Below are 24,497 nucleotides of genomic sequence, written 5' to 3' on the forward strand. Positions count from 1 at the left end.
TTCTAGGAGACTGAAGAATAGAGAATGAGGGGGAAGGATGTACCTAAGGTGGCAAGGAAGGTAAACAGATGCCAGTTCATGCAGCAGGGGCCTTATGGCCACAAGAAGGAGACTAGATTTCATTCTTAGCGTAACTAGAGTCACTGAAAGGTTTTGTTTTTCAAAATGGTAACTTTACTGTTGAGGGACAAGAGTTGTAGTGGGAAAATCAGTTAGTGCCTTACTACTCAGTGTGATCCATAGACCAGCAGCATCAGAATATTAGTCCCTCCCCAAATCTAGAAATAGAATCTGCATTCTAACAAGATCCCCAAATGATTCATTTGGACATTAAACTTTGAGAAGCACTAAGCTGGAAGATCATGGTAGCTTGAGTCAACAATGACTGGGGAGGTGGGAGAGTAGAGGGAATGTCTTAAAGATAGTCATAGGCATACAGAATTTGAGTTGGTATTTAAAGCTGGTATAGGGAGGACAATGTTTAAAACACAGATGTTAGTTAGATGCAGGCATGGAACACTAGTCTTTGGTGTCAGAGATGTTTTCAGGCAGAAGTCCAGTACCCTGGAGAGCTCCCCTAAACCAATAGGTTTTTGGATCTGAAGTCTAAGGATCCACAGAGATGCCTTTTTAGACTCAAAACTTTGAAGTCATCCTTGACTGTATTCTCTTGATAAAGCTCTGATGATCACTGGGTTAAATCCTATGATTACTGTAAATCATCTTCAATACCCAAAGAACTTTCTGTTCCACATGATAGAATGGCTATGGTATCTGCTCTGACTTGCACACTCTAGTGTGTCCTAAAGGAGGCCAATAGGCTGAGATGAGGTGAAGGTAAGACCTTTTCTTCCTGACACTATTTGCCCTCAAGGATGTCTTCTTTTCTGGAACAGGAGCTAGAGTTTGACCTAGGTTCAAGGGCTCGATCCCAGAATAAAAACTGTCAGATCATTAAATACAGTGATAACTCTGAAATGGAAAAGGGTCTAGAAAATGGGGGAGATTATGAAGGAAATATCAGCAGAACTTGGTGAAGTATAGGGAGAAGGCAAGTGTGGAATTCCAGAACACCTAACTGACGCCAGGATCCTCCTATCGCCCTCATCTGTCCTGCCTAGAAGTGTGTGTAGCAAGTATAGAGAGTTCCATTAAAATCCCACTGACCCTGTCAGATACCAGCAATATCATTCCCAGTAATGCGATTAAACTGAAAAACAAGTATAAGTGAGGGTATGAAGCAATTCATACATTATTGGTGGGAATGTAAAATGGTACGACCATTATGGGAAAAAGATCTGACAGTTTCTTAGGAAGTTAAATATATACCTACTGTGTGACCCAGCAGTTGCACTTGTAGTTAAAACATACATCCACAAAGACTTTTTAAGAATCTTTATAGTATCTTTATTCATAATAGCCAAAACCTAGAAACAACCCAAATGTTTCTTAACTAGAGGAGAGGTAAACAAATTATGGTGTATTTGTATGATAGAATATTACTCAGCAGTAAAAAAGAATGAGAGGCTCATACACACAATAATGAGAATAAATATCAAAAACATTATGGATAAAAAAATTGTAGTGTATTCATATAATGAAATATTAGCAATTAAAAAAATCAGTTACAAATGCATGCAACAAGGATGTATCTCAAAAACAAGAATCCAGGCACAGAAAAGTAGACCAAAAAACAGCATACTGTATGATTACATTTATAAGAAATTGTAGAAAAGGCAACTAATTCATGCCAATGGAAGACAGAAAAATTGTTGCCTACTGGTTGGGCAAGGATTAGAAGGAAGTGGACAGAAGACAACTTTCTAGGATGACAGAAATGTTCTACATCTTGACTGGGGGGATTGGTTACTTAGGTATATACTTTTGAAAGAATTCATCCAGTTGTAGTCTTAAGATCTCTCGAGTAGTATTGAATATAAATTTGACCTCAATAAAAATAAGTTTTTGAGGCACCCGGGTGGCTCAGTCAGTTACGTGTCCAACTCTTGATTTCAGCTCAGGTCATGATCTCACTGTTGGTGAGATCGAGCCCCACATCGGGATCTGAACTGACAGTGTGGAGCCTATTTGGGATTCTCTCTCTCCCTCTCTTTCTCTATGCCCTTCCCCCTCCTTGCCACCTCTCAAAATAAATAAATAAATAAATAAATAAATAAATAAACATTAAAAATAAGTTTTTAATTAACAATAAAAAAATCCCATTGATCTCTGCTTCATTCCAAGGGCACGTGTACCTATATATTGCTGGCTTATTTTACTCTAGAAAAATTTGTGATGGATACTCAGTCTTTCTGGTCTGGAAAGAATGTGGCAGAAGGGCTGGCAGTTTGCCCAAGTTGATGCAAAACTTGAGGCAGCTGGGCTTAGCAAAAGCTTTCACCCACCCTCTGAACAATGCTTGTAACCACAAATTGTAACATCCCCACTGGAGCCTGTGTGTCAATAGAAATCTAATTTAGAGTGGGCTCCCAGTCCTTCTAAGCCACAAGAGCCTGATGAATTGCTCAGCTGTTCTTTCAGGCTGTTCCAGTGTCAATGGCAACCAGGGAGGAAGAAAATCCAGGTTTTCAGTGTTGCAAAAATTCAGTCTAGTATAAAGGGTCCTGAAAGAGGAGCCAAAGAACAAGACAACAGAATAATGAGACCCCATGCTCCTAGATCTCCTCTTTTTTCCCCATCACCAATTTAGTCCCAATTCTAGTTGGTTCCCACCCAAAGTGGATTACTTCAACCAACATGTCGTATTTACTATGACCCAGGTGCTATGCCATGTACTTAGAATGCAGGTAAAAGATCCCAGTCCTTTAGAAACTGTCTGGTGGAATTACCTGCTATCACATCCGGCATCTAATTTGATCCTTACAACCTCTCTGAAAGGTAAGTAAAGCAAGAATAATTACAACCCCTGTTTTGCAAATGAGGAAATTGAGGCTCAAGAGAAATGAAATCATTTGCCCAAGGCTACATAGCAAGTGGTAAACTTAGGATTTGAATTCAGGTGTTCTTGTGCTTAGTCCCATGTTCTTTCTAATGCATATTAAAGATGTATGTAAAACACGTATGTGTCCTTTATCTAGTCTAAATTCATTGAAGTCTTGAGTCTGAAGAATATTGGGACTCATTAGCACAGAACTGATGGGGAGAAAAGGAATTGGGACCAGTCAGTGCTTAGCCCTCCAGGGGTAATCCAAGATATTACTTGTGCACTGTCTGAATAGACACAGAGGGAACAGGCTTTGCTCATTCAGGCTTTGCTCGTCCACATCCACAGTGATGTGATCTGATGGAGGAATCTGATGAGGGATGGTGAATGTTTAACCAGCTAAGTAGCTGGTAGGTTAACTAATTTCATTCATTGTCCATCAGTGTCATTCATTAGTCTCTGATCTATGGGTGAGAGGCACAAGAGGCCCAATGAGGTAGGTGGAACACCAAAGTCCCAATCTAGTAGGAGGCAACTCAGAGCAGCTTTTCACATCTCTGTCCAAGTTCTTGGTAGAAAGCCACAAATTTGGACTCTAACTCCCTTTAACAAAAATAATCTGTTAAGAAGACAGGTGGAGACGCCTGGGTGGCTTAGTTGTTTGAACTTCCAACTCTTGATTTCAGCTCAGGTCATGATCCCAGGGTTGTGGGATCAAGCCCTATGTCTGGCTGTGCTGAGTAAGGAAACTGCTTGGGATTCTCTCTCTCTCTCTGCACTCCCCTTCAAAATAAATAAACAGTAAAGAAGAAAGAATATAGGTGGCTCACAAATCTATAGAAAACTTGAACATCCAGCCCTCAGGACAAGAACTAGAGTGATTCTGAGGATTCAGGTAACAAGGACAAAGGGAAAATCTCTTCCTAGTGCCAACTTCAACAGTTTTCTGTCCTTTCTTCTTTTTAATCAAGATTCATTATCCAAGGGGAGACAACCTGATTGGCTTAATATGGGCCATCTGCCGTTACTTTGGCAGTCCCCAGAAAATTGCACAACAGTCTCCAGAAAATTGTATGCACTGTGTGAAGACTTGGTTCCTCAAAGGAAAATCAGAATCCCATTAATTCTGTTTCCAGAAGAAGCAATGCTGAGAAGGCAAAAAACTTGGATGTCCACTATAGGATTCATAGGAAACTGAAAGGCTAGGAAGGGAAAGCAATAAGGAGACCGGGTCAGAGAATTAAACAGCAAGAAAAAGTGAGAGCTCCTTGTAGCCCAGAACTTACCACCATGCACCAACCCCAGGTAAAGAGCAGTAGTGAGTCTTAAGCTAAGGCTCGTGAGATCTTTATTGCCTTACTCAGAACAGGCTCAGGAATTGGAAGAATTTGAGACTGCAGATAGAATAATAACAACATTACGTATAACATCTTGAAGAAGCTAAAAAAAAAAATCAGGGGCTAGCTGGAAGGAAGGAAGGAAGTATTAAGCTCACTGTATTTTGTGGATAGTAAACAATGAGAATCAAATTACTTGGATTTAAATGATTTTAAATGTTGAAAATGCATTACAGATATAGGAAACAAAAACAGCTGAAGATGTCTTAGCATTAGATACACTTCATCAGAGAAAAACAGTCCATTGGTTTGAAGTTTGTGCCATGATGCACCATTCAGAATGCTTAGGTTGTAAGCCATAGTAAAGCTTTACTTTGGCTTAAACAAAGGAAGAAAGTTAGTTTGTTCAAAACAAGATACACAGAGCTAGGGCAAATTCTAGTAACAGTAAAATTACTAATTCAATGATACCATTACAGCTTAGACCCAGTTTGAGTAGTTCTCGAAACTATTGGTCTCAGGACACTGTTGATGTGGGTTATATCTATCAACACTTGTTGCAGTAAGAACTAAAACCGAGAAATACTCAATGTTGTTTTGGTTTCAAGTATATGGAAAAAATCGGTCTTCTACAGATAACGTAGTTAGAAAAGAAAGGAGCATTTTAATAGTCTTTTCAGATATTGTAGATATTCTTCTTTGATACTATACTCAAACCCAAGATTAGTTTCCTGAAGATTGGTTGTAATGTGGATCTGAAACCCTATCAGTGAAGTTTTTATGTTCTGTTACATCCATTGATCTATCTTGCATGGATCTTTAACTCTTGCATAACTTTGTAAAGTCAAGCATTGGTCATTTGGAAAATATTAGTTCAATGAGTTATGCAGATCTTTTAAATATTGACACATTTCATTATGCAATATCACAGTAATCTAATTAATTAATATCACCACTGATCTTATCAGAAAAGTCTTTAGGGGCGCCTGGGTGGCTCAGTCAGTTGAGCATCCGACTTCAGCTCAGGTCATGATCTCACAGTTCGTGGGTTCGAGCCCCGCATCGGGCTCTGTGCCGACAGCTCAGAGCCTGGAGCCTGCTTCGGATTCTGTGTCTCCTTCTCTCTCTGCCCCTCCCCCACTTGTGCTCTGTCTCTCTCTGTCTCTCAAAAATAAATAAATGTAAAAAAAATTTTTTTAGGGGCGCCTGGGTGGCGCAGTCGGTTAAGCGTCCGACTTCAGCCAGGTCACGATCTCGCGGTCCGGGAGTTCGAGCCCCGCGTCGGGCTCTGGGCTGATGGCTCGGAGCCTGGAGCCTGTTTCCGATTCTGTGTCTCCCTCTCTCTCTGCCCCTCCCCCGTTCATGCTCTGTCTCTCTCTGTCCCAGAAATAAATAAACGTTGAAAAAAAAATATTTAAAAAAAAATTTTTTTTTAATAAAAAAAAGAAAAGTCTTTAAATATTGGGAAGCTATCAGTAAATATAGGAAAGCTATCAAGCTCACAGAGACAAATACAAATTTTCCAAAATTCTAATTTTGCTCAAAGCTTGCCCTTTATCACTGGTAACAAATACTGTCCATTGTTTTCTCTGAAGTGACTCACTTTGTCCAAATTTGAGATAATGTCTACCAAATACTCAAATTTAAGTAACCATAGTTGGTCAGTCCTTCTTTCAAGTAAAAAAGGAGCTAAACCGCAACCCCACAATCACATGTCTGCTTTCCCTCAAGACAATTATCATATTTTTCAATATGCAGAGAAGAAATTTATGAAAACCTGCCATTTTTAAAAGTACAGATATCAAAAATGCATATTCAAGGGTCAAAATTTAATGAATTTAATTTTTTTTCTTCATCATCAGAGACATTAAGTAAAACTAGTTGGGATGTTTTTTTCTGCAAGTGCGTGGTGCAGTGCAAGAATACAATGATACTACTACAGTGTGTATAATATGTGCCAATGACTCGATTCATGCTGATGCACCGACAGTGCTTTTGCATCATGAGTGCAAATGTCAGCTACAGAGGAAAGGGCAAATAATATCTTAGTATTATTATGAAGATAGTTTTGATCCCATAAAACTCCTGAAAGGGCCTGGGGAACCATACTGTGAGAACAGCAGACGTAGGCTTAGCAAGATCTGGAGTACAGGGTGGGATCACTTTACCCTGAATCATATAGGAGAGAAGTAGGTACTAAACAAAACTAGGATTCTGTTAGGAAGAAAGAGGGAATAATGGATACAGGTAGACAATCAGCAGTGTCCACTGTGCATGGGCACAATACATGGAAAGTGTAGCACAGTTAATATGGTTAGCTGCTGTGGAATTAAACCAACAGTTATAAGCACCTTCCTAAGTATTGTCAAGATAACTGGGTATATACCTGCAAAGTATGAAGTTGGACCCCCACCTCAAACCGTATACAAAAATTAACTCAAAATTGGTCAAAGACCTACATGTAAGAACTAAAACTATAAAGCTCTGAGAAGAAAACCAAAGGGTAGCTTTCCGTGACCTTGGGTTTGGCAGTGTTTTCTTAGATATGACACCAAAAACACAATGAAAGAAAAAAAAATAGATGAGTTGAATTTCATCAAAAATAAAACTTCTGTAAATCAAAGAATTAAGTAAGTGAGAGGACAATCCACAGAATGGGAGAAATATATGCAAATCATACATCTGATAAGGACCTACTATCCAGAATATATAAAGAACTCTTAAAACTCAACAACAGAAAGACAATCCAATGAAAAAAATGGGCAAAAGATTTTAATAGGTATACAAATGGCCAACCAGCACATGGAATGATAATCAACATCATTAGTCATTGGGAAAATACAAACCCAAACCACAGGGGGATATTACTTCACATCCACTAAGATGGCTATAATAAAGGAATAAAGAAATAACAAGTGTTAGTGAAGACGCAGAGAAATTGGAACCCTCACTCGTTGCTGGTAGGAATGTGAAATGGTTCAGCTGCTCCTCATAAAGGTAAACATAGAATTGTCACATGACTCAGAAATTCCTCCCCTAGGTACATACCCAAAAGAACTGAAAACAGGTGTTCAAACAAAAACTTGTACACAAACATTCATAACAGCGCTACGCACAGTTGCCAAAAATTGAAAACAATTCAAATGTCCATCAACGGATGCATTGATAAGCAAAATGTGGTATATGGATATAGTGGAATATTATTCAGCCATAAAAAGGAATGAAGCGCCCACACACACACACACACACACACACACGCACATATATATATATGTTCATATATACGACATAGATGAACCTTGAAAACATTATGCTAAGTGAAAAAGCCAAACACAAAAGGACACATATTGTATGATCCCATTTATATGAAAATTTAGAATAGGCAAATCCATAGAGCCAGAAAGCAGGTTACTGGTTGCCAGGGGTTGGGGGAGGGGGAAATGAAGAATAACTGCATAATGAGTACAGGGTTTCCTTGGGGGATCATGAAAATATTCTGGAACTTGATAGGGGTGATGGTTGCACAACATTGTGAGCGTACTAAAAGCTACTAAATTGTACACTTAAAAATGGCTACAATGGTGAATTTATATTATGTGATTTTTTTACCACCACTTAAAGAAAGCAAAACCAAAACCAAAAGACCCTTCCTAAGGTTGCACAATAGCAAATAAGTGGCAGAGATGGTAAGGCAAGTGAATTAGCACAGTGCTAGAAGTCTAAGTCCTCCAGCTACCGCAGAGCAACCAGCACATAATCCGCTAGGTTCAAATCGCACGCGACGGGCAATACCCAATAGACAAAGATTCTACCAGACTCAGCTGATGAGGCTGTGAGTGTGAGGCCAACATAGCTGTCTCAGTGGCAATACATAAACGCATTGATTGAATATACCACCCTGGAAAAGGAGACCTGGCTATGGATGTCACAGTTAAAACAGACCTTGAGGGGCGCCTGCGTGCCTCAGTCAGGTTAAGTGTCTGACTTCGGCTCAGGTCATGATCTCACAGTCCTTGGGTTCGAGCCCTGCATCGGGCTCTGTGCTGACAGCTCAGAGCCTGGAGCCTGCTTCGGATTCTGTGTCTCCCTCTCTCTTTGCTCCTCCCCTGCTCACACGCTGTCTCTCTCTCTCTCAGAAATAAATAAAGATAAAAAAAAAAAAAAAGTAAAAAAAAAAAACAGACCTTGAAAATATTCTCATTAAATATGTAAAACATGTTTCAGAAATTTCAGGAAAGTCATGACATGCTTAGGGAAACATAGCTGGTTAGTGGAAGAACCTGGTCCAAGAGAACCAATGTGTCCTGCTTCTTTCTACCACAGGATCTTCAGAGTTGGAGAAATTCCATTAACATCTTCCAGAATAGTGACAGTCTGAGTGTTTTAGCCAGGGACTATATTTCCCCTACACATCCCCTGAAATATGTGCACAAAGAGAAACCTGCTATCTACACTTCTAAAATAGCTCCTACCTGTGTGCTCTAAGTCTTGGTTTGTGCCACACCCAAGTTAGAGAGCTGGCTTATCTGGGACCATCCCCCTACTTCACCCAGAAGCCAGTCACCAAACCTGCCAATTTTCATGTTGGAACAACGGAGAGGATCTGGACACTCTCCTGTTCTCATCACGATTCCCTAATCTTTGGCTCGGACTGTTTCATACACATCTTAAATGCTCAGTGTTACCTATGGCTCGATCTCACATGGACTCAAGAGGCACATGAACTGTGGATGGGAACTTAGAGAGTTCCAATCTCTGTGTATGACACTTCTGGTAGGTGGGATTGGATTTGGGTGGAGCAGTGTTCTCCTCCTTGGGCCTGGTTCCAGGTTAACAGTGACCATGAAAATAAGCTGTAAATTAGTTTACAAGACTGACCTCAACAATGCCAATTGAGACAAAGTCTTGATAATTGATTCCTTCAGAGGCACAGAGAAAGCGATCTTGACTTAGTGGTACCAACACTGGATTGTCAGGTTTCCTTAGCAACCTGCAGTCCTGCCCTTGGTGACAAATTGGGAGCTCCAATTTCCTTCTAGCTCTAAAAATTCTCATTCTATGAATATCTGTGGCTTTAGAGAGCTTACTAAAGGGAGAGTGGTACAAAAGAAAGACTATTAAACTTGACTATTAAACATGGACTGTTGAAATAGAAGCAGGGACACAGATGGCTGGCTAGGAGGTAATGTGATGGAAGTCAGAGAAGCAACAGGCTATGTTTCGTTCTCCCATGGGCCAAGTATGATATCAGGAGCATCCAATGGCAATTCTAAATTAACACAAGTTTAAGCTTGCTCCAGCCCACTCTGTTAACTAAGGCAGGGTAATGAGTACATATTGTTGAAAGCTTTCTTTTTAAAATGGCTATACACTATGAACTTCAGGAATTCAGTTGTCACGTTTTAGAGAAAATGTCATTATCCAGAACTATTCTCTGCTAACACACGCTGAGCTATTACTATGTTGTACCACTAGAAGCACCGGTTTTAAGTCCAGACGTTCAGACCCAAGGGCAGAGGTTCATGTTTGATCTGATCCTGCGGCATCTGGAGGGACAAGGAGAGAAGTAGGAAAACTGTCAAATGGGGACTGAACTTCCCAGTTCAGGGCCTGCAGTGATACAGGTTATCCGTCTTACAGGAACAAAGTACATAATAGATTGCAATCAGTGTTCTTGAGCAAGATAAACTAAGGGTGGCTGTTCCCTTTTCTGTAAAATATGTGTGGTTTGGGACAGGGAATCTGAATAACATCCACCAGTCCCTTGCTTGTGGTCCCTTTTGTTTACTGTTGCTGTTAGTTTCTCTTTTGATGCAAATATCTCCATGAAGAGTTGGGGAGAAACTTGTCCACATATATCACAAAGAAGCCAAAAAGACAGTCAGGGATGCCACCAGGAGCCCCAAGGGAATGACAGAGCAGGCCAGGACATCTTCTTCCTCTGCTGGAGGCCAAGGCTTGCCTGCAGAAGCCTGGCTGCCCATAGCATTTTCCAGGCCCGCCAGGGATCCAGGAAGAGCAAGTCCCCAAGTTCTGGACAGAAGAGGTAGCAGAGAGCTAACAAAACTCCACCTTTGCTGCCAGTGAAAGTTAGGTCAGGGAGCATACCTCAGGGTCATTGCCCAAATGGGTCTGCTAACCCCGGTCAAAGGTCAGCTTCCACCCAAGGGAAGGTGGAATCTGTAAAGTAAACACATTTGCAGGGGGCAGCCTCTGGTTGGCCTGGAAGGAAAATGAAGGAGAAGAATAAAGTCAACTCATCCTTGCTGAGGAGCTATGGCCAGTCACTCTGCCCCGGCAACAAACTTGACCAATGAATGTCAGCCACCACCCAAGGTCTTACCCACCTAAGACCACTGAGGAAGCAATGTGGTAAGAGGGCAGCTGTATGGAGGGAAATCCTTCACAGCACCCCTAAGACATATAAGGTTTAGAAAATAGGAATATCTCAAATATTCATCCCCTTCCTGCCGAGCTTTGGATTCTAAAGGCTGTTTGTTGACTTGTAAGATCTATTTTGCCAAGGCCTTGAACCTGAAAGTCTGGCAGAGGGGGGTAGGGACAACAAGTGGCTTCCATACCTGAGGCTCAGTGTGTGCTTGAGGACAGGGTGGCTGCCCCCTCCCCTGCTGCCAGTATCTATGGGATCCTTGAGCTGCCTGCATTCTATTAAATACCACTTGGATGTGCCAGGGACACTGGTCATCTGCCCAGAGCTCTGTTCCCCCTCCAGCTCCCTCTGAGAGAAGACCTAGCCTTGAACCTCTTCCCAGTTGGCTGGAGGCTCTTCCCCCTCAGTCTGGTTCCTGCTAGCTCTTTTCCTGCCTAGATTTCACCTCCTCTCACATTGCCCAGATGCTTCTAGGATACCCGCAAATCCCTGAGAACTATTGGCACTGCCCTTCCCTTGTTCCCTCCCTCCCTTCCTCCTCCCTTCTTGGATCAAATATTGGCTTGAGAATAGCTGGCACTCAATCCAGAGAGGCAAAGAGAACTGGCAGGAAATGGGCCACCTCCTCTCAGTGGGCATTTGCCCAGCATGGCACAGTGAGATCAACGTAAGAACCTGCCAGGCCCCTGGTCCTATGCCCCCCCTCTCCCTCCATATTCCTCAGCATCCTCTCGTTTATATTCTTACCCTCTTCTTTCTCTGGCTCTTTTTCGTTGTTCTGCCTTATTGGCTATGTTCCTTCTCTTCCTCTTTCTATCTCTAGGTGTTAATTTGGGTTTTTTTTTCCAGCCTCCTCCCCAGCCCCCTTTCATTTCTTCCAGCTACTCAGCCTCTCCCACACATAACTGTAATCTGGTTGCCTGGATTTGTACAATAGCCTCCTAAAAATCCCTCTGTGGATGCAGCCTCCACCTCTAATTCTTTCTCCACTTTAGACAGAGTGACTACTTTATGTCACTCTCTGATTCAAGACCCTGCATTGACTTCCCAGCAGCCACAGAACTGAGTCCAAACTCCAATATGGCAGACAATGTCCTTCATATGTGCCTTTCTTCCACCCACTCAAGTGTTTATTGGTTTAGCAAACAAATTAGTTTAGCCAGTGAGTGCCTACCATGAGCAGATATTGTACCAGGAGCTGAAGATAAAATAAATACACAAATATTTTCAAATAAAACCATGTCTGGGATTTGCTTCAAAATAATCCAAGGAGTAGGGGAGGAGAGTTGATCAAATGGAAGAGGTATAGAGAAAACAAGACTGACCATGAATTGATAGTCACTGAAGCAGGCTGATGGAGATGGGACTTCATTCTGTTATTCTCTCCGCCTCAGTGTAGGTTTGAAAATGTTCTGTTAGAAAAATGATGGGTAAAGAGAACTGGCAGGTCCTTGGCTTCCCTTTTCTCATGACTCTCCATGTGCTCTATGCTCAGAATCCCTGAAGCAGCTTATTATCGCATGATTACAATTTGTTGTAATTGCTTGTTTAATTGTCTGCCTTTTCTACTAGGCTACAAGCTCTGTGTGCACAGGGTGTGCACTAGGCACTCAGGAAATGCCCACTGAATGAATGAGTCTGATCAACTCTGGAGGCAGTAGCAGAAGCACCGGCACAGCAGAGTCTGGTGGAGGACAGGTGAGGCAGAGGACGGGCTAAGTTGGCACGCTGGCTGGGCACCACAGTTAGGCATTTGCACCCTGGTCTAGCAGCTTTGGGGCAGGATCCACTTAGAGTCGTGTCCTAGACATTTTCCGGACAGAAAAATGTTGAAGCTCATTTTGTAACGTCTGGATTAATGATCTGGTAATACTTTTTCTGGCTTTTCAATAAATTGTGAAGTGAGTCAAGAATGACATTTCTTGAAAGCTCCTTCTCAATAATACACCACCTGCCTCCTGCCATACTTGAACGCAGAGCAGATAAATATGTTGTATGAAATGACATGATTTATTATTCAATAGAAGTGCCAAGTGCAGGACACTTCCACCCAGTGGACATACATAGCTGGTCATCAGGCCTTTCCTGAACTGTCCCGGAAGTGGCCACTCCAGTCTTGCTGTCTCCTGTTATTTTGTAAATAGCATCAATCACCGCCCACAGTCATGCGTAGTGTCCTGATTGGTCGTCTGCCTCCCTGCCTTAGAGTGTAAGCAACCTATAAACAAGGGCTCTGTCTACTGTTAACTGGGCACAAGGTAGGTGTTCAGTGAATGCATGAATGAAGCTGGTATTTATTACCGAGCAGAGCCCCTTTGCAATAACAGAAGCAAACGTTTTTTGTGTAGGTTTTTTTTTTTTTTTGGGGGTCTCTGCATCCATGCAAGACTTTATAAAAGCATTCTTTCAGTAAAGCATACAAAGGTAATAAAACATTTTAACAACATGAATGAAATGAGCAAAAGAAAGACCTCTCTTATCCCATGATCTCTCTCTGCGATGAAAAGAAGTTCTGAGTAACATGGAGGGCTTCTGATATAAAATGTTGACAGTGTAATCTCCTTTTATTTTTTTCCAGTGGAGTTCTTACATAAGTACTGTCTAACCAAAGAACAGTCTTTAGTATTTACAGAAACGAAACCATATTTACAACCCTTTGGGATTTCTTCCATGATAGGATTTTTAATGACTACATGTTTTGTTGTATGGATTTCCTTATTATTGTGCCTTTCAGTTAATAGTAATTTTCATTATTTTAAGTGCTGTTGCTATTAAAATGTTTGTATTAATAGTTACATCTTTGTGCTAAATAATTACTTCTATGGAATCAATTCCCTATAAACAAATTGTTAAATTGAAGGATATAAATATTATCAAAACTTAGGCTAGCTTTCCTTATTTCCAAGTTCTTGATCTATAAAACTGAGTAGATTCTTAACTCCTCCCTGGAACTAGAGTCCTGCTTTTTGTCCCTCCCAGTGGCTGGGAGATTGGCTCTCGTATATTGGCCTCCCAGATGTCTATTTTATGGCTCTGTCATGGCTCCCTTTCCAGATTTCCAGATTCTCTGCCCCACTGTTCTGTCTTCTGAGGCACGCCATTTTCCTGAACCATATTTGACATTACCAGACCCCTTGCACAGGGTCACCCTTGCCCTGGTGGGTGTCCGGAGTCAGGTGCTGACTTCCCCTAATGCCCTCTCTATCTCGTGTGTAAACATACACAATAGTCTTAAGCCTTGACAACTGTTACGTCTTGGCTTTTATGGCATATTTCTGGTCATCTCTGAAACTTACACATTCCTGCTTCCTTGCTCATGTACTCCCAAATGTAACTCTCGATTATAACTTTATTCCTTTAATAAAATATGATCTTCTTTATAATGATCAACTATGTGGCATGAGTTCTGGGATGCCTCATGGGAAAACCGCATGACAATTACTGACAGCCCATTAAGAGTAATGACTTTAATTATCTTAATCATAAAAGAATGATATTTAATGTGTTTTAAAATTTGTTTTATTACAGTAAAATACATACAACATGATGTTTACCATTTTAACCATTTTTAAGTGTATGATTCAGTGGCATGTAAGTACGCTCATAATGTTGTGTGACCATCACCATAATCCATTTCCAAAACTCTTGCATCACCCTAAACAGAAATTCTATAACCATTAAGCAATAATTTCGTATTCCCCTCTCTCCCAGCCCTGGAAACTTGTATTCTACTTTCTGTCTCTGTGAATTTGTCTTCCCGCCCCCCCCCCTCCCCATGAGAGAAAGAGATCATGAACAGGGGGCAGGGGCAGAGGGAGAGAGACAGACAGAGACAGAGAGAGAATCTTAAGCAGGCTCCATGCTCAGCAGGGAGCCCAATGTGGGGCTCGATCTCACAACTGTGAGCCAAAATCAAGAGTCAGACGCTCAGCTGACTGAGTCACCTATGCACCCCCAATTTTTCTATTCTTGATATCTCACATAAGTGGAACCATACAGTGTTTGTCTTTTTGTGTCTGACTTATTTCACTTAGCATCATGTTTCCAAGGCTTATCCATGTGTCAGAATCTCATTCCCTCTTTATGGCTGAATTATATTCTATCCCATGTGTTTATCACAGTTTGTTTATCCAGTCCTCTGTTGATGGACACTTGGGTTGTTTCCACCATTTGGCTATTATGAATAACGCTGGTTAACAAGCCTACTTACTCTGATTGGACAACAACAATATTTAACCTGTTCTTGTGTTCCGTCTCTGTTTGTTCCCCCCCCACCCCGTCTCTCTCTATATACACCACTAGTGACTTTCTCTTTTAATATCAATGTTTTAAACAGTATACTAAACTAGCTTAATTTCATTTTTAACTTCAGTCCAGGAATTATTTGAAGAAGTTACAAAATACAAAAGGGTCAAAATAGGTAAAGAGGGAGGTAAAAAGCATACTAAAGATGGTAGGGCTACCTGGGTGGCTCAGTCGGTGAAGCGTCTGACTTCAGCTCAGGTCATGATCTTACAGTTCATGAGTTTGAGCCCCACATAGGGCTCTGTGCCGACAGCTCAGAGCCTGGAGCCTGCTTCAGATTCTGGGTCTCCCTCTCTCTGTGCCCCTCCTCTGCTTGTGCTCTGTCTCTCTTTCTCAAAAAGCAGTAAACACAAAAAATTTAAAAAATAAAAACTCCAAAAGAAATTAGAGACCTTAACCAAGACAATAACCTAAAGTCATGACCATTCCATTTCTTCAGAGAAATGGGCCTAAGTAAAAATAATTGAACAGTAACAATTTTAGAGTGTCTTAAAATAGACCTAGATATCCCTGAAATTTATATTATTATCCAATGATGTGTTTTTAAAATGTTTATTAACAGTGTCTATCAAACTTGGAAAAACTCAAATGAGATAAATCATAAAACATCATCAGCTGACATGTTCAACTCAGGACATTATTACTGCAGTTTTAAGTAAAATCCACCAGGTGGCAGAGGAAAGGACTCAACAGAAAACATGCACATTTCTAATTTAAATGAATAATGGCAAATAGCTGATTACTTCTGTTAATAGAAAAGACCTACAGACCTTTAACATGAAATTCACTCTGCGAGACATAGAACTAAATGGGTGATTTAAATCCGATTTAAATCTGAACGCCAATCTCTGCCTGAGGATATTTGCTACTAGAAAAAAAAAAAATGGTGCTTATTCTGATTTGCCTTTGCACAATTTCCTTCTTCTGGGAGAGAGACTTTGCAGTTCTCCCCTCTCACTGTTCACAGGATGCACCAAATGCACCATCTCCCACCCCCACTGGGCTCACCGTGGCCACAGCCTCCCCACTCCCACCAGTGCCCAGCAGCTGTGGAGCTTCTCCATGCTTCACCACTAGTAACAGATTTTTTTAAAACTCAATTTACTTAAGCTAAAAAACCTCACAAAACAGTTCATCCATTGCTCCCACCCCCAACCTTCTCCCACCCCCTCTTGTGCAACCACCAATCTGTTTTCCAGAGCTGTGAGCTTGAGATATATATTATATATATATATATATATATATATATATATATATATATATATATAATATATATATATAATATATATTATATATATATATTATAATACATATATATTATGTATATAATATATATATTTATAATATATATGTTATATATATGTATTAGATTCCGCATATAAGAAAGATCATATATTATTTGCCTTTCTCTGTCTAATTTATTTCACTTAGTGTAATTCCCTCAAGATTCATCCATATTGTCACAAATGGCAAGATCTTATTCTTTATTATAGCAGGGTAATAGTCCATTGTATATATATACTACAGCTTTATCCATTCATCCATCCACTGATGGACATTTAGGTTGTTTCCATATCTTGGCTTTTGTAAATACTGCTGCAGTGAACATGGGGATGCACATATCTTTTCCAATCAGTGTTTTTGTTTTCTTCAGGTAAATACCCAAAAGTGGAATTGATGGATCATATGTTAGTTCTATTTTTAAGTTTTTGAGGAAACTCCATGCTGTTTTCCATAGTGTATGGTTGCAGAGCTTACATTCAGATCTTTAATCCATTTTGAGCTAATTTTTGTATATGGCATAAGGTGGTGGTCAATTTTCATTCTTTTGCACACGGCTGTCCAGTTTTCCCAATACCATTTATTGAAGAGACTGTCATTCCCCCATTGTACGTTCTTGACTCTTTGTCATAAATTGACTAAATGCATGGATTTATTTCCGGGCTCTCTAGTCCTTTCCATTGATCTATGTGTCTGTTTTTATGCCCATATCACACTGTTTTAATTACTATAGCTTTTTCATATAGTTTGAAATCAGGGAGCATGGTGCCTTCAGCTTTGTTCTTCTTTCTCATGATTGCTTTGGCTATTTGGACGTCTTTGATGGTTTCCTGCAAACTTTAGGACTCTTCTATTTCTAAATTCCTTCCTAACAGATCCTTAAATACTACTCTTTTTACGGAAAAAGCATTAAGGAAATGCTTTACCTGCTGTGAAGGCAAATTCAAAGTAACAGAAGTAAATGATGTAAAGAGAAAAAGAAAAAAATATTCCCTATAATTACAAAGAGGCCAATAAGTAAGCAGATTAGATATTTTGAGTTATTCATAGAAATCAACATGTTTTATATATAGGATCAATCTCATGATTATTTCATTTGAGCAGTCCTTGATTTGTTTTCCATAAATTTCCAGAGGGATTCCCAATTAGTCTGCACACTGAATTAAGACAGTCCCTCTACATTTCCCCTCTCTGACACATACTTTGGGATGGCAATGAAGCAGGAATGATGTAAGAAATTTTCAACAGTTGTCTAGCTTATTTTTTGTTTGGAAGGAGGAAGAAGATGAATAAGAAAATAAAACTCACATTTGTGGAGCCAGAATTCCTTTTAGCAAATAGATTGATCATATGTTTAGAGGGTGGAAAATGACTGTCCATTAGTAATTCTGCAGGTGCATCATGGCACAGGGACACTTGAGGTTTTGGTGTGAGGGAGTCAGTGACATGGCATGTGAAGTATTCAGCTGGAAAATGCAGAACATCAGTCAGCTGCTCTCAGAAACGAACTCCACTGATAATACCAAAGCCCTGCTCTGACATTAGAACCCTATGGCCCGTTTTGTCTTATTGAAAAACACAGTGCTTGGCAATTTTTTTTAAGCTGACAAACATCATCCTATGGGAGCAGAAGGCGAGAGCTGTCCCATAGTTTCAGAACCTCATGTGAGTCTCGGTTGGACTTGTCTAGCGAGTCGACTCATCCATTTCCCAACGAGGCAGCAACCAGATATATTGGCATTATTCAGGATCACGCCCTGCTGTAAATGCTTATTCAGCCGCATTTCCAATAGTTTGGAACTGCTACTTTCATTCCCATTTCAATACATGTTTATGACCTGAATTTTTAACTCTGCCGCTTTTTTGATCACAAATCAGACTAAGCATTTATATTATGAAAAAAAAAATGCTGGGCCAGCTGAAAAGTACACTCTAATTACAATAATAATGTAACAGCATAAGAGACTTTATCTGATAATTAAAGAACTCTGGAGCATCATATTATAGCAAATTTTATGGGATGCTGCATTTTATTGATGAGTAAGAAAAACAGGGGTTGGAATAGATATGTTTCCTCAAAAAGTTTTGACTCAAAAACAGGAAAAATTCTCTTCCTATTTCTTTCAATTTCTTTCCTTTTCTTTTCCCCCTATTGAATTTCCTCCAAACTGAAAAAGTTCTTTTTAAAAAAAGCCAGTTTTCAACTTAGTTGTAATTAGGTTTTAATCAATGCAACTGTTTTTAACATTGTATACTGTCTTTCTCTCCAGTTAATTGGATTATCTTACAAGCCAGTTAACAGCCTGCAGTCAACATATTCTATCGGGCAAAATATTGGCTTCCATTAAGTGTCACGGAGGTGTTATTATCTCTGGGGGAAAAAAATGTAGAAACGGAGACACAAAGAAGTAGCATGAATGGCCCAGCTGATGTGAAAATGTCACATTTCCTGAACTGATTGGTGAGAAAAGTTGGCTACGCTTTGGGTCCAATCCCCTGGTGGGCCAGATAATAATATACTACCCTGGTCACAGATTCTGGTGAGCCAAACGTCTGACCTGTGTAAGCCACATGTCAAAATATAGATCAGGCACAAGAAGAATCTGTGTATATACTTGTCCTCACGGGCAGAAAGACCGCCGGAAGCACAAGCCCTGCTGAGACGGACGAGTAGTGAAATTAAACACTAAGGTTGACGCATACACACACATACACCTTGCAAATGTGAAGTATGCCAGGTATGCTGAAGTATCCTGATGACTGTGTTGGAGGAACCCACATGTCACGCTGCATTTGTCCCAAATGACACATCACTTGTTTATTAAAGACATCCTTCTCTTATTTGTCCTTTAAATTCCAGGCCACTAAAGATAGCTCTCTTTAAGGTTAACCAATTCATGTTCTTTGTTGACTTTCTGAAATTATAAGAAAGAAAAAAAAAAAAGTTAAAATGTCAGCTAAATAAAGTGAACACTTGGGTATTTGGGTACTCCAAATCTACTTTGGAAATAAGAAGGCTATAAAATATAAATTTCTCATACATCAGATGTAGCAAAGTTACCAGCGTATTTTAAGAATCCAAGTTGTGGGGCGCCTGGGTGGCTCAGTCGGTTAAGCGTCCGACTTCGGCTCAGGTCATGATCTCGCGGTTTGTGGGTTCGAGCCCCGCGTCGGGCTCTGGGCTGATGGCTCAGAGCCTGGAGCCTGCTTCGGATTCTGTGTCTCCCTCTCTCTCTGCCCCTCCCCCGTTCATGCTCTGTCTCTCTCTGTCTCAAAAATAAATAAACGTTAAAAAAAAAAAAAATTAAAAAAAAAAAAAGAATCCAAGTTGTTATCATAAAAGACAGCTGTCTACTCCAAATCCCTTGTTTTTTCAGATTAAGAAACAAGAGCCAGACATGATAAGAGATATCCCTGTGGCACCCAAAAGAGCAGCAGGGCATAGTCGTGGCAACAGAGAGAAGCTTGCTGCCCATGGTAACCACTATTTAAGTCTGATGCAGGGCATCAGCAGTTCACAGGCACAGAAATTCTCCACGCTGGAATGCATTCCTGAGGCAGTGTGGTGTGGGGGAAAGAAGGCAGGGTTTAGAATCAGCTTTCCATTCCCAGTTCTGGCCCTTTTACTTACTAGCTCCCCACCCTGTAGCTGTGTGACAGTGACAAAAGTAACCTCTTGGAGCCTCAGTTTTTTCGTCAAAAAATTGGGGATAATCAGACCTAACTGTGAAGGTCTGATGTGAGGATTAGAGACACACAGTAAGTGGCCAAATTATAGCTATTATCATCGATAAGAGGCTTGACATAATCGTGAATTCAGTTTTTTATTTATTTTTTAGTGTTTAGTGTCCATGCAAGTTAATTAGCATACAATGCAATAATGATTTCAGGAGTAGATTACAGTGATTCATCCCCTACATACAACACCCAGTGCTCATCCCAACAAGTGTCTTCCTTAATGCCTCTGACCCATTTAGCCCATCCCCCCACCCACAACCCCTCCAGCAACCCTCAGTTTGTTCTCTGTATTAAAGAGTCTCTTATGTTTTGTCCCTCTCCCTGTTTTTACATTATTTTTGCTTCCCTTCCCTTATGATCATCTGTTTTGTATCTTAAATTCCATATATGAGGGAAGTCATATGATATGTGTCTTTCTCTGACTAATTTCGCTTAGCACAATACCCTGTAATTCCCTCCACGTTGTAGCAGATGGCAAGATTTCATTCTTTTTGATTGCCGAGTAATACTCCACTGTATATATATACCACACCTTTATCCATTCATCCGTCGATGGACATTTGGGCTCTTTCCATACTTTGGCTATTGTTGATAGTGCTGCTATAAACATGGGGGTACATGTGTCCCTTCGAAAGAGCACACCTGTATCCCTTGGATAAATACCTAGCAGTGCAGTTTCTGGGTCGTAGGGTAGTTCTATTTTTAATTTTTTGAGGAACCTCCATACTGTTTTCCAGAGTGACTGCACCAGTTTGCATTCCCACCAGCAGTGCAAAAGAGACCCTCTTTCTCTGCATCCTCGCCAACGTCTGTTGTTGCCTGAGTTGTTAATGTTAGCCATTCTAACAGGTGTAAAGTGGTATCTCATTGTGCTTTTGATTTGTATTTCCCTGATGATGAGTGATGTTGAGCAGTTTTTCATGTGTCTGCTAGCCATCTGGATGTCTACTTTATGAATTCAGTTTTATATGGGTCCCAATACTAGGGAACTAGCTTCAGTAGGGCATGTCCTATGACTAATGGTTCCAAAATAAGAAGCTGAAGTGATTATCTGTCATTCTCCACCTCTATCCCCACATGCCTGTCACATTATACTTTAAGATAAAACATTTATTTTGAGAATTTGACCCAGTCTCGGGGTTGGATGCGCGATCATGAAATGCTATAAAGCTACATGGCCTGCGTGGGGACTGAGTTAGAAGTCTGGATTATCATTTGTAAGGTGTCCTAAGCAGGTGAGCCAACCATACCTACAAAGAACATGGAGGCCAGGGAATTCTCCCAGTTTCCACACTCAACAAACACTGAATGTAGATCATTGTCTCATTTGTACCCATGAGATTTTAATTTATGGAAGTAATGGAATGATGATATGGCGAGGTCAATGCCATTGAAAAAAGAGTTTATTACTTACATTAGCACAGAGAAGGGGGCCCACCACACCACGCAGAGTCACAGGGTGGGTACCAGGTTGTAGTTAGGACACAGAAGCAGAAGCCAGGGGAAAGCCTAGGCTAGCGCCTTTATCGGGGTTTGTGTAGGAAAGTCAAGGCTGGGCAGAGCAAACATTTTAGAATTAGCCAGTTTGAATAATTCAGGCCAATTTGGGGCTATAGGGATGATCTCTGATTGACTGGTACCTGGCCCTGGGATGACTTAGGTCGGGGTTAACACTGGTGTGCTGTCGGAGAGTCAGGGAGAGTGTTGAGGGGATACACACAAGACTATACGTGCATACAGAAGGCATAGTTCTAGGCAGGTTGCCATTATCCTCAGGAAGTAGCTAGCACCGGGAGGGGCAGTCTCTCCCTGGGGCTGGAAGGCCTCCCAAATATTGAAACGCCGTAAGACACGGGAAACAAAAAACATGATGAACACAGTGACATTAGTTTCAAACAAGTGTTTCCTTCTTCACACTATTTTCTACCCATCCCTCAAACACTTAGAGTTCTCCTATAGTACGCAGAAACTACATTGTCATCTTCTATGTAAATAGTGAGCACCCTTGGTTTCAAATCTGTACCTGGGTGGGGCACCTGTGTGGCTCAGTTGGTTAAGCATCCAGGTCTTGATCTCAGGGTTATGAGTTCAAGCCCTGCACTGGGCTCTGCACTGGGTGTGAAGCATACCTTAAAAAAAAAAAAAAAAAAATGCAGCTGGATGGAGTTTGGAGTGGTTTTAATTCTGCCTTTCATAAATAGAGTTCTTTTAAAAGACCATGAAGTTCATGTTGAGTCATCAAGTCATAGACGTTCAAGGACTAGAGGGGTCTGGGAAGTCACTCAAACCCCCTCTTTCATTTTATATCTGGGGAATATTAACCATTAAACATTCTCCGGAGTCTCAATGGCTTAACTACTATTAAAATCAAACACAGAATATAATTAAGCATGTAATTAGAAACATTAATAACCATACTCAGCCAAAAAGTAGTTACATTTCAGAGTGCAACTAAATGCTTTTTTCTTGTCTTCTCTCCTCCAAAGCAATGGTTCAAAGTGGAGACGTTAGAAAAATGTCTCTGCAGATCAGCAGAAGTCAGGGGAAACTACAGGAGTCATTTTCAGGACAGATTTCTCCGTATGGAATCAGCCTGCCGCCACCAATGCAATCAGTGGACTTTGGACAAAATCAAAGCCATCAGCTAGACCAAGACAGCTCTCTGGTTAAGATCAAGGCAAAGGCCCTCACCCAATAGACATCTGTATGAATTGCTGTCTGGGGAAGAATGAAACACTCCATTCTGTTTTGTCTTGGTGTTTCCACCTGTTTAAGAGTAATAATGCAAAGGCAGCAAGGACAGGCACATTACATTTTGGATACTTTTCCCCCTAGCTCATTCAGCTGCCCTGAGTCTAAAGATAAAGACGGTACGCCGAGAACTAGAAAAATGGAACAGGGGAAGCCAAGGCATGTCCTTACCTGGAATGAGAAGCAGAGACTAAGTGCAGGGAGATGCCAAGGTGCTAATAAAACCTGGACTCATTATAATACCCGGAATTGTTCATCCGTCTTTCTGAAGCACCGAGCACTATGAAGACATACATACTGCCTGGAAACAGATACGGTTAGAAAATGATTAGAAACGCAGACTATTTTGTTCAGTTAGTTTTTGTTTTGTCACAGTAACGCACGCACACAGTTAAAACACCCTACTAGTCCTACCAGGCTAATTAGGAAAAACAGTTTCAGTTTCCTGCCTGCCGTTTTCTCTCTTTTCAGCCACAGCTGTGTACAATCCTGTCCGTCAATTCTTTTGGTATTTACCTCTACACTTCTGCAAAATATTCTTATACTACCATTTCCTGCAAGTTTTTCTCAGTGTTACGCATCATCCAAGGACTTCCCACTGTGGCAAGCAAGAATTTAGCTCGCTTTCAGTGCTCTTCCCACCTCCTTGGCCCCATCCTGCCTCGACTTCGCATCCCTGCATCCTCCCAATTAAGTTAAATTTGTAGTTATAATTGTGGTTAGATCCATATCTACATTATTATCGCTGTGTAAATGCTATTACAGCATGCTCTGTGATACTTAGAGGAGGACTTCTAACCTCCTCTAATGGAGGGACCATTCAGGTGTATCTTCATTCGACAAGTGTTTATTGATGCTTACACCCTGCCAAGCCCTGTGCTCAATGCTGGTTACACAGGGGTAACCAGGGAGCTATGGGCCTTCCATTGTGGTGTAGAACAGTCAGAGCAGGCTCTGGAACCAGACTGCCGGGGTCAAATATTTTCCACCTTCGGCGTGCCTGGGTGGTTGGGTAAGTGTCCGACTTCCACTGGGATCACGATCTCTTCGTTGGTGGGTTTGGGTCCCACATCGGGCCTGCATTGGGCTCTGCGCTGGTGGGATTCTCTCTCTCCCTCTCTCTCTCTGCCCTACCTCCACTCCCGCTCTCTCACGCGATCTCTCTCAAAAATAAATAAATAAACTTAAAAAAAAATCTTTTCCACTTTCTAGTCATGTAATCTTGGGTAACTTACTTAATTGACACAATTACATGAATGAAAATGTGTGAAGTACTATCAAGTATGTGTAATAGTACCTGGTAGAGAGTAGGCAATACAGAAATGTTACATATTATTGTTTTAGGAGTCAAATGGAAAGGAAAAATTTACATATATTCCACGAACTTATATATATAATTATATTTGGTTGTATATGTATATACATACATGTTTATATATATGTGAATATGATGTCTATATTTATAATAAATTACTAAGAATGAAAAGTACAGAGTGCTACAAGAGTACTAAACCAGACGAATCCTTGTCTGTTTATTTGTTAACACTTTAAGTATATTCAGTTTATTGTGTGTCAGTTACACCTCAGCAAAGCTCTTTTTATTATTTTTTTAAGTTTGTTTATTTATTTTGAGGGACCAAGAGAGAAAGCGTGAGGAAGAGAGGGCCAGAGAGAGAGGAGAGAGCGAGAATCCCAAGTGGGCTCCGTGATCTGAGTGTGGGGCTTGGACTCATGAACCATGAGATCGTGG

The 24,497-nt window shown here is 40.7% G+C and overlaps 2 long non-coding RNA genes across 2 annotated transcripts in view; one reads left to right on the plus strand and one right to left on the minus strand.

The window, feature by feature from the left end:
- The window catches only part of LOC123585654, a 152,917-nt gene extending 129,997 nt beyond the window's left edge, over nt 1–22,920 (plus strand). Inside the window, exons 6-7 of the long non-coding RNA XR_006706345.1 lie at nt 12,245–12,370; nt 22,483–22,920. This is a non-coding gene — a long non-coding RNA (uncharacterized LOC123585654). The remainder of the gene's footprint in view (nt 1–12,244; nt 12,371–22,482) is intronic.
- LOC123585655 lies at nt 20,875–23,035 on the minus strand. The gene is made up of 3 exons (XR_006706346.1): nt 22,919–23,035; nt 22,688–22,762; nt 20,875–22,125 (listed from the first exon to the last, which is right to left on the minus strand). It is a non-coding gene; the product is annotated as an uncharacterized LOC123585655 (long non-coding RNA).
- Nucleotides 23,036–24,497: the final 1,462 nt, after the last annotated feature.

The sequence above is a fragment of the Leopardus geoffroyi genome, chromosome C3 (assembly GCF_018350155.1).
Source record: "Leopardus geoffroyi isolate Oge1 chromosome C3, O.geoffroyi_Oge1_pat1.0, whole genome shotgun sequence".
In the NCBI taxonomy this organism is placed as follows: Eukaryota; Metazoa; Chordata; class Mammalia; order Carnivora; family Felidae; genus Leopardus; species Leopardus geoffroyi.